Source organism: Sceloporus undulatus, chromosome 4, assembly GCF_019175285.1.
Source record: "Sceloporus undulatus isolate JIND9_A2432 ecotype Alabama chromosome 4, SceUnd_v1.1, whole genome shotgun sequence".
Lineage (NCBI taxonomy): Eukaryota > Metazoa > Chordata > Lepidosauria > Squamata > Phrynosomatidae > Sceloporus > Sceloporus undulatus.
Window position 1 is genome coordinate 105,209,237 of NC_056525.1, and position 10,598 is coordinate 105,219,834.

At 48.0% G+C, this 10,598-nt stretch overlaps 1 protein-coding gene across 14 annotated transcripts in view; it reads right to left on the minus strand.

Annotated features, from left to right (window-relative positions):
- Positions 1-10,598, minus strand: part of HFM1 (helicase for meiosis 1) — a 94,368-nt gene that overhangs the window by 22,787 nt on the left and 60,983 nt on the right. The gene's annotated exons all lie outside the window — the stretch shown is intronic.

Sequence of the window (10,598 nt, forward strand, 5' to 3'; positions counted from 1 at the left end):
CACTCGAAGAAACACAGTTACAGGTGAGCAACCTGTTCTTCTTCTTCGTGGTCTCTGCGAATCACACAAATGGGTTTAGACTAGCGAGCTATAGTCAGAGGAGGAGGGAGTGTCAAAAACCAATAATCACATAATCAATAAAGTATGTAAACCAAACAACTGTGTTATTTATTAACAGTGTAACAGGTCTATTGAATGGCAGAAAGTAACACTGCCCTCCCAAAGGCTGCATCGTGCCTGGCCCTTGCGTCCAGCCTGTAATGTCTAATGAATGTCAATGGCTGGGACCAGACAGCTGCCTTACAGACATCCTCAAGGGGAATCCCCATCAAAAAGGCTGAGGATGCAGCTACCGCCCTAGTTGCATGGGCTCTAACCCGACCTGGTAGAGGCTTTCCAGCCAGTTCGTAGCAGAGGTGGATGGTGCTGGCCACCCACTTGGAGAACCTCTGCGGTGACACCGGCAGCCCCTTCTTGGCTTCGGAGTAGCACACAAAAAGTCTCTCCGAACGCCTGGAGACAGATGTCCTGTCCAGATAGAACACCAGCGCCCTGCGGACATCCAGGGCATGGAGCTGACGCTCAGAGTCTGTGGTCAGATTAGGAGCCAGAGTCGGCAAAACAATGTCGTGGTTGATGTGAAAGGCAGACACCACCTTTGGCAAGAAAGTGATGTCTGTACGGAGCACCACCTTGTCCTTGTGGAAACGGAGGAAGGGTTGGTCCATCCTCAGGGCACACAATTCACCAGCTCGGCGGGCTGACGTTATAGCTACCAGGAAGGCCGTCTTCCAAGTCAGGAGTCTGAGGTCCATGGTAGCTAAGGGCTCAAAGGGCTTAGATACCAAATGTGCCAAGACAGTATCTAGACTCCATTGTGGTGTAGGGTCTAGAATCGGTGGGTGCAAATTGTTGAATCCCTTAAGGAACCTCTTTATGAGAGGATTTGCAAAGAGAGAAGGCTTGTCCTGAAACCGGTAGTGAGATGAAATGGCAGATAGGTAGCATTTGATAGAACTCAAGGAGAGACCTGCATCCGCTAAAGTCATGAGAAATTCCAGGACTATAGGGATGGAGACACGGGATGGTGGAGTGTCCCTTGCTTGTAGAAAGGTTAGGAATCTATCCCATTTGTAGGCATAGGACCTCTGTGTGGATGGTCTCTGTGCTGCCTTAATGATGTTCTGTACACCGGATGGAAGTGTTCTCAGGATGAAATCCTCCATGCTACCAATGGGAGGGATTGCATCTCGGGATGGTGAACTTGTCCGTTGTGGAGGGAGAACAGGTCGGGCCGGTGCTCGAGGCGGAGATGGTCCTGCGCCCATTGTAGGAGCGGGGCAAACCAGGGCTGTCTGGACCACCACGGCGTTACCAGGATTGCGTCCGTGTGGTCGGCCAACATTTTCAAGAAGACCCTTGTAATCAAAGGGAATGGAGGGAAGGCGTACAGGAGGCCTTGGGTCCATTTGAACTGGAAGGCGTCCCCTTCCGATGCTGGGTCTCTGTACCGTGAGCAGAATCTCGCGGTCTGAGTGTTCAACCGGGAGGCAAACAGGTCGAGGAGGGTGGGTTCCCCATCGATTGAAGAGTCGGGAGACTACTTCTGGATGCAGTCTCCACTCGTGGCAAGTAGATGATGACCTGCTGAGACGGTCTGCCAGGTTGTTCTGTTCGCCGGGCAGGTGAATGCATTGTAGCAGGATCTTGTGTTGTATGCACCATTCCCAAATGCGGATGGTGATCAATAGCAGAGTCCTCGACTTCGTACCACCCTGTTTGTTGAGGTAGTACATGACGATGGTGTTGTCGGTGAGGAGGAGCACCACCTTGTCCGCGAGGACCGTCTGAAAGGCTCTGAGTGCTTTCTCCACGGTGAGCATCTCCAATACGTTTATGTGGAGAGTAGCTTCTGCCAGTGACCATCTGTCCTTTATTGTAAGGTCCAGCGTGTGGGCGCCCCATCCTTGCAGGGAGGCGTCCGTAGTCAGAGAGAGGTCCGGCTGAGGGGGTAAGAATGGCATCCCCACACAGACGTTGTCGGATTGGAGCCACCATCGTAAGGACCTCTGTACCGTCCTCGGGATGGTGAGCAACTTGGTGGCCGTGTCTCGGATGGGGTCGAACACGGAGAGGAACCAAGATTGAATGGGCCTGAGGCGCAGTCTGGCCCACGGTGTGATGAAAGTGGTGGAGGCCAGGTGCCCCATGGCGACTTGAACTGTACGGGCCTGAAGGCGTCTTTGGCGGAGGCAGGGCTGTAGAGATGCGCAGAGGGCTTGGAACCTTGTCTCTGGAAGGTATGCCCTCATCTGTACAGAGTCCAGTGTTGATCCTATGAAGTTTATTCACTTGGTAGGAGTCAAGTTGGACTTGTCGAAGTTGACCTGCAGCCCTAGTGTTTGTAGCAGGGATAAGGCAAATTCCAGCTGTTTGAGTAGGGCGTCCTTTGAGGATGCTGCGAAGAGCCAGTCGTCCAGATACGGGAAGACTGTGATTCCCTTCTGACGTAGGTAAGCCACCACGGGTGCCATGCACTTGGTGAAGACTCTTGGAGCTGTGGCAAGGCCAAAGGGAAGGACCTTGTACCAGTACGCCTGGTGCCCGACAGCGAAGGCGAGGAACCTGCGGTGGTCCTCCAGGATTGCTATGTGAAAATATGCGTCTTTCAAGTCTAGCGTCACGAACCAGTAGTCTTTCTGTAGGAGTGGTAAGATAGAAGCAAGAGTTACCATCCTGAATTTTTTGTAAACAATAAAGTTATTAAGGGCTCGAAGATCCATTATGGGTCTGAGGCCAGTCTTTTTTCGGTACAGTGAAGTACCTAGAAAAAAAGCACCACTTGAACTCAGAAGGGGAGACGGGTTCAATGGCGCCTTTGTCTAAGAGGGTGCGCACTTCGTCGAGAAGAGTGTCCGAGGGGACGGTTGAAACAAAAGCTCCGGTAGGCGGGAGCTCAGAGAACTCTAGGGCATAACCCCTACGGACGATGTTAAGTGCCCAAGAGTCTGTAGTGATGGCGGCCCAGGTGGTAAAGAAGGGGCTCAACCTATTGGAGGTGACGAGGTGCGCAGAAACACATCAGAACCTCTTCTTGCCCCGGCCATCCTTCTTCCTGTATCCCTGTTGGTATCTGGGTTGGGAAGATTGGCGCCTGTCCGGTGGGGGAGCAGGCGACTGAGAGGATCGGCCTTGGGGGTTGCTGTCCTGGTGGTAAGGACGGTCCTGGGGCTGAAAACGGTACTGGCCTCCTGAGTGCCAGGGGCGCTGGCCAGGGTACCTCTGGCGAGGAGATTTGGACAGTACGGAGGACATACCGTGCTTCCTAGCTGCGGTCTTCATCCGGTACCTGAAGCTAAGCTTCTCGTCCGTGTCCCTATTGAAGAGGCCCGAGTTGTCAAAGGGCATGTCTTCAATAGCTGCCTTTGCCTGAGGGGTAAGATCTGATGACCGGAGCCACGCATAGCGGCGGAGGGCAATGGAGCCAGAAAGGATCTTGGATGCACAATCAGTGGAGTGCCTGGCGGAGATGATCTGCTGTCCAGCCATCAGGTGGATCTCATTTCTGAGAGCCGCCATCATACGCCTCCTGTCCTCGGGCAAGTCCGCAATGGTGGGATCCATCTTCTCCACCAGGAACTGGACATAGGCCCCCATGCAAGCTGCATAATTAGCAATCTTGAGGTCTAGAGCAGCCGAAGCGTAGAATTTCTTCGCCAAGGCGTCCAGCTTCTTACTGTCCTTATCTACGGGCAAGGACGAGGCTTTGGGGGCGAAGGTGGACTGGGCCCCTTCAACAATAGCTGAATTCAGCTTCGGGTGGTTCGACAGCCAGGACGGGGCGGATGGAGTGACTCGGTACAGGTTCTCGATCCTGCGCGAAGTGGACGGTATGGTGGCTGGGGCGTCCCAAGAGCGCTTGGCGATCTTCTCCAGGGAAGGGAGGTAGGCCAGGGCTGGTGGAGCCGGGGCAGAGCCGTGGATCCTTCTCTCTACCGGGTCGAGGGCATCATCCTCCGGATGGGCGACTTCAAGCTTGAGGGCGTCAGCCATCCGTATGACCCTGTCGGCGAAGGCCCTGATGTCATCCGTAGGCGAAGGGACAGAAGGGCCCTGAGGCACAAACGGGGCATCCTCATTCGAGACTGGGGATGCAGAACGAGGAGAGCCCGAGCCAGATCTCGAGGGGGATGGGCTCCGCCGTCTGAGGAGAGGGTCGGATGTCCCGAGGTCGTCCCGGTCATCCCGGCGGGAAGTGTCATCATCCGGACAACGGCCTTGAAGATGAGCATGGAGGTCCCAGCGGAGGCAGGATGGGTCAACTGGGATGAGATACTGTCCCGTGCGTTGATCGTGGACGAGATCCGGGAACGCCTGGAAGAGGTCCCGGTCGTGATCTGCAGGGGGGCTATGGTGTGCAGCCAGAGCCTCGTCGGCTTCGGTACCCAGCGTGGCCCGGTCCCGTGAGGCAGAGCGTGGTCGCCTTGTTGGCAAAGGCGAGGGTGATCTTGACCTCGGCCTCTGAGGGGAGAATGGAGCGTAGGAGTCCCGAAGCTCTCCCTCCGATTCAGAGTTCACCTGGACAATCTGAAGGCTGTCTGCCGGTACAGAAAGGTGGCTGGTGAGGAGGACTCTGGGCTCGAGCGGCACCGTACGGGAGAGGGCCGGTAGAGACGGAGTTGGGGTCTTCTCCGGCTCAGGAGCAGGCGATGTCGACGGTACTGGCCTCGACTCAGGCGGAGGCACTGAGACCGTGCTTGGGGCCCCTTGCGGCGGGTCTTAGCCGGCGGCGAGGACAGGCGAGCCCGCTTCTTGTCCCAGTCGGAGCATTTCTCCCCTTTTTTCTTGGGGGCTTTGGAGGCCTCCACATCCCCAGGGGCTCCAGAGCCGCTAGGCTGGCTGAGAACCCTCTCATAGAGGGCGGCCTTGAGAGTCCGGTCCCTATTCTTGAGGGCTTGGGTGGACATGGCCTTGCAGTGGAGACAACTGCCCTGAACGTGTGTCTCCCCCAGGCAGAGGACACACTTGTCGTGGCCATCGGCCCTGGGGAATTTAACCCCGCACTTAATGCATTGCTTGAAGGAGGCCATGGTAAGGAGAGTCCGTTACCAGTCCGAAGTCAAGCCGAAGTTAAAGAAAGTCGTCAAGTCCAAGGGAAAGTCCGAAAGAATGGTCAGTGAAAGTCCGAAGGTCAAAATAGCCAGAGATTCCAATAACAAAGAGCAAGCAAAAGCTAGCGAAGTTCCTAGAGCTGCTTAGCGCGGCGGAATGAAGGAACTGGAGAGGAGCGGGCCACCAGGGGCCTTATATATGGGTGGGCGGAGCTACCGCCAAAAAGTTACAGAAAGATACATTACTTTCTGCCTAGAGATTCTAGAAGTTTCCGAGGATTGCTGCGCAGGCGCAGAATAAACCCATTTGTGTGATTCGCAGAGACCACGAAGAAGAACTATAGATTCTCAAGTACCATTAAATATAATGGCATAGCCAAATGGTGTCCCCTCTATAAAATGGCAAAACCAAGGTTTGCTATTTGGAATTCATACTTTTTTTGAATATTTCCAAACCATGGATGTTTAAATCCGTGGATAAAAAACATTGTGGATAAGGAGAGCCAACTGTATAGAGAACTTGCTATAAGAAACAAAAGATAAATACACAGTATTAGGATTATTAGTTTTACATGAGAATAATTCTGAGACATGAACAACACAGGACATAAACAATAAGTGTGTACTACAGTGGGTCTTTAAACTTTGGGAGTCACAGACCCTTTTGTGAATCTGAAAAAAACTATAGGCCTCTTTTCCAGAAAAATGTGCACACACACACATATTTCAAAGTGACATGAAGGGAATCAAAGGAGAGTGGGGATTCAGGTTTTTGGCACCCAGTTCACAGACATCCTGAAGCCCATTCATGGATTCATAGAGGTCAATGGATTTCAGATTAAGAACCTGCAATTTACAGTAATCAATGGATCTAATCATAAAGGATACTCAATATTCTACAACAAAGACTTCTAGTTTATACGGAACAAAAACTGAGAGATGTTCAAGTTGGGTACAGGAATGGAAGGAGCACTAGGGATCATACTGCAAACATACATTGGATAATGGAGTGCAGCAAAGAATTTCAAAAAAAAAAAAAATCAGCCTGTGCTTTATAGATTATAGCAAAGCCTTTGATTTTACATTTCATAAAAAACTATGGATCACTCTTAAAGAAATGGGTGTGCCACAACATTCAATTTTCCTGATGCGCAACATGTACTCAGGACAAGAGGCTAGTGTTAGAAATTGAATTGTTTATAATTGGTAAAGGAGTCAAGCAAGGCTGCACTTTATCATCCTATCTTGTATGCTGGACATATCATGATTAAAGCAGGATTAGACTTGGTGGGAGGGTGACATTTTTAGTAAGAAATATAATCAATTTAAGATACACAGATGACACCATACCACAGGTGACCCTTGGTACACACAGACTTACCATCCACGGAGTTAAGCATCTGCGGATGACAAGCCCATATTGTTTCCAATGGTGGTATGGCCACGTGGCTGCGCCCCCATTAGGAACAACAGGGCTTCTTACCTGTCTTCCCCAGGGCTCAGAAGGCCAGATAAGCTGCTCCTGGCCACAACATAAAAAACTAACTTTGGGCCTGCTGGGATGCCTCAGCCTCACCTCTTCCACATTTTTGTCAGCCACTGGTTGGAGGGAGCTGTCAATCACCCAGTCCTCCTCTCCAGGTGATTGACAGCTCCCTACAACCAGTGGCTGATGAGAATGTGGAAGAGGCGGGCATGAAGGTAGCCACTGGTTGGAGGGAGCTGTCAATCACCCAGGTAGGGGGACCAGGTGATTGATAGCTCCCTCCAACAAGTGGCTCATGAGAATGTGGAAGAGACGGGGCGAAGGCAATTCAGCAGGCCCTGAGTTAACTTTTTGTGTTCCAGCCAGGAGCAACTTTTCTGGCCTTCTGAGCCCTCGGGGGAGACAGGTAAGAAGCCCTGTTGTTTCTAATGGCAGCGCAGCCATGTGGTTTTGCTACAATGGGACTTGAACATCCAGGGAGGATGTGGATACCGAGGGCTGACTGTACTAACAGAAAACAGCAAAGACTTGGAACAATTACTGAAGAAAATCAAGGAAGAAAGTGTAAAGGCAGGTTTACAGCTGACCATTAAGAAAGTGAAAATAATGACCACATATGATTTACACAACTTTAAAGGAGACAAGGAAGACATTGAAATAGTTCAGGTTTTTTTCATATCTTAGGTCAGTCATTAATCAGAATGGAAACTGCAGTCAAGAAATTAAAAGAAGACTAGGGCCCCATTCACACTATGAAGATAACCTGAGGTGAACCTGCATTGTTTCCTTGTTGTTCACACTAACTTTGGGTGCACTCAGTGCACTTTGGAGGGGGGTATCCAAAAACCCACTTAATCCAGGATATTCAATACCACCCCCCCTCCAGTTTTATTGAAAGATCCACATCGATCCACATCTTCAGCAGTGTGAATACACTACCAAATCTATCCGGATCACCTGGCTGATCCCCCGCTGGTCCCTTTGAGCCTTTTCCAGGGGGGGAAGGAGGAGGAGGAGTACTGGGAAGGGTTCTTGAGGCTGCTGGCCACTCTCTGGCCAGGGTGGGCCGGGAGATTCTGGGGGTTGCCATGGCAAGGGGGACTGCTCAAGTATGTGTGAATAAAAGACAGATAAAATGCCTCAGAGAGATTCACAAACCCAAAACATAATGGGAACAATGATCCAGTATTGTATCAGTGTGGTGACCAAAATCTCCTGGTGACAAAAAGTGAGTGTGAATGAGCCCTAGGACTTGGAAGTGCAGCTATGAAAGAATTGGACAAGATTCCAAAGTGTCAAGATATATCATTGCATACTAAAGTTAGGATTGTCCATGCCCTTATATTTCCCATTTCTATATATGGTTGTGAAAGCTGGACAAGAATGAAAGTTGATAGGAAGAAAATAAATTCATTTGATATTTGGTGCTGGAGAACAGTTTTATGGATACCATGGACTGCTAAAAAGTCAAATAAATGGTTCCTAGAGCAAATCAAGCATGAATTGTCTCTAGAAGCCAAGATGACTAAATTAAAGCTGTCGTACTTTGGCATTTCATGAGAAGACATGATTCCCTAGAAAAGACAATAATGCTTGATAAAGTAGAAGGCAGCAGAAAAAGAGGACAGCATTCCAAATGGATAGACTCAGTCAAGGAAGCCCCAGCCCCAATCTGAAAGACCTGAGCAGGGCTATTGATGATAGGGTAACTTGGAAGTCTTTCATTCATAGTATCTTCAGTCCATCTGCCATGGTCCAGGCCTCAGAGGGAGAGAAGAACCACTGGACATATTCCCCTTCCCCACTGTCATTCCCTTCTCCTTTTGTGTCATGTCTTTTTAGATTGTAAGCTTGAGGGCTGGGAAATATCAAATTCATTATCTGCAAACTGCTCTGAGAGCCTTTGTGGCTGAAAAGTTGGGTATAAATACATCAAATAAATAAATAAATAAATAAATAAAACATTATAATCAAAGCTGACTAGATGGTATGGAGCCCTGGTGGCGCAGTGGTTAAATGCCTGTACTGCAGCCAATCACTCAAGACCACAAGGTTGCGAGTTCAAGACCAGTAAAAGGGCCCAAGCTCGACTCAGGCTTGCATCCTTCCGAGGAGGTTGCTAAAATGAGTACTCAGACTGTTGGGGGCAATTTAGCTTACTTGCTAATTAGCTTACTTGCTGTTCACCACTATGATCTTTGGAATAGCGGTATATAAATAAAACAAATTATTATTATTATTATTATTATTATTATTATTAATTAACAACAAAATGTTATGTCAGACTGCTGACCAGCTAATGGATCAGATCTCTCTAAAAGATAGTCAGTTAAACGTTACTCTCTGTCCTTAGGGCTACAATAATTGTTGCTTGCTCGATATATTTGATGTTTTATCAATTTGCACTAGCACCCCAAATTGCACTTGATCTGAACCAAAAGGCCGAGAAACATCCAAAACTGGACATAAAGGAACTAGATGGATCTCAGAAAGGAAAAATTCATCACAGCTCTAAAACGGTCCTTTGTGTGTCAACACATAAGACAAATGACACATACAATCATACACTGCTTATTGATGAGCCAATGCACTGTATGATCATGGTATGGAATCAAACTAGAGAAACACAAAAGCATTTATAACTAGTCTCTCTGTCATCACTCCATTTCTCTTATCTCCCAATAATGAAATTGTTTTCCTTTTCTACCCAATAAAAAAGTTAGAAAAAATGAATGTATGGTCTTTGCCCGACTGTTCTATTAAATTTAACAAATATGTACCTCCTTTTGAAAAAAAAATCTTGTTGTTGTGAATATATTCCCATTTACCAATACAATGGTTTTAAGAGTACCTTAAAAAATCAAAGTCAGTGTGAAAACAGATATAGAGAAAGGTGCTAAATGTCCCAACTGTTATCATTTAAGGGCATTTCAACAAAGTAACTATTCCGTTTACCACTTCTTTCCTTTGTTTCACAGCTCTGAAAAGCAGCTGTTCCATGTACAGAGAGATCCTACTGTGCTGAACACCCTGTAATGCCTTATGCTGTGGTGTTGACAGCAAAAAGGATCAGTGCAGAAGCAGAAACTCTGCCTTTGGGGGGAAAACAGACCTTTCTTCTCTTGATATAAAATGCTTTTCTGAATTTTAATGCTCTCATTTGATCCTCTATGAAAGCAAGTCTATTTAACATAAAACTTCAGAAATACCAGACAACATTCAATACAAGAGAGCTGTGTTTCTATCAACAGCAGGTGAACATTTTAATACTGACTAGAGGAGGAAAAATACGAGCAGTATCACATTAATAGACAAAAATGATCCCATTTTACTAATGAAGAAAAAGCAAAACTGCTCTAAAACAGGCCAGCTAAGATCCTAATCTATACTCTGCCAGGATAACCTTACTATGAAGCAAGATGAAACAGGAGCCCCAGACCCAATATTCCAAATACATCTTTTTGTATCCATTTTCTCCTTACTATAATCTTCATTTTTAACTTAAGGTGCAAGCCAAATAAAGCATACTACTCAAATATTGTAATCTGTTAAGTACTTGGTAAATCTATATATACAGCCAAGGCGGGTAGTTTTAGGAGTCATCTAGCAGGATTCAATATGTAGTTGGTATGACAGCAAGTGTGATGGAGTGGTTTGAGCATTGGACTGTAGTCTAATCTGCACTGCAGAAATAATGTAGTATGACACTGCTTTAACTGCCATGAGACTCAATGGTATGGAATTCTGGGATTTGTAGTTTTGTGAGATATTTAGCCTTCTCTGTCAGAGAGCTCTGGTACCACAACTACAAATTCCAGAATTTCATAGCATGGAGGCATGGCATTTACAGTGGTGTCAAACTACATTGTTTCTTCACTGCAGGCTTAGTCTACAACTCTGGAGACCAGGGTTCAACTCCCTGCTCAGCCATGGAGATCAACTGGATGATCTAAGGCAAGGCACCCCCCCGACAATAAGAGGAGGGGTCATTTTTGCAGGGG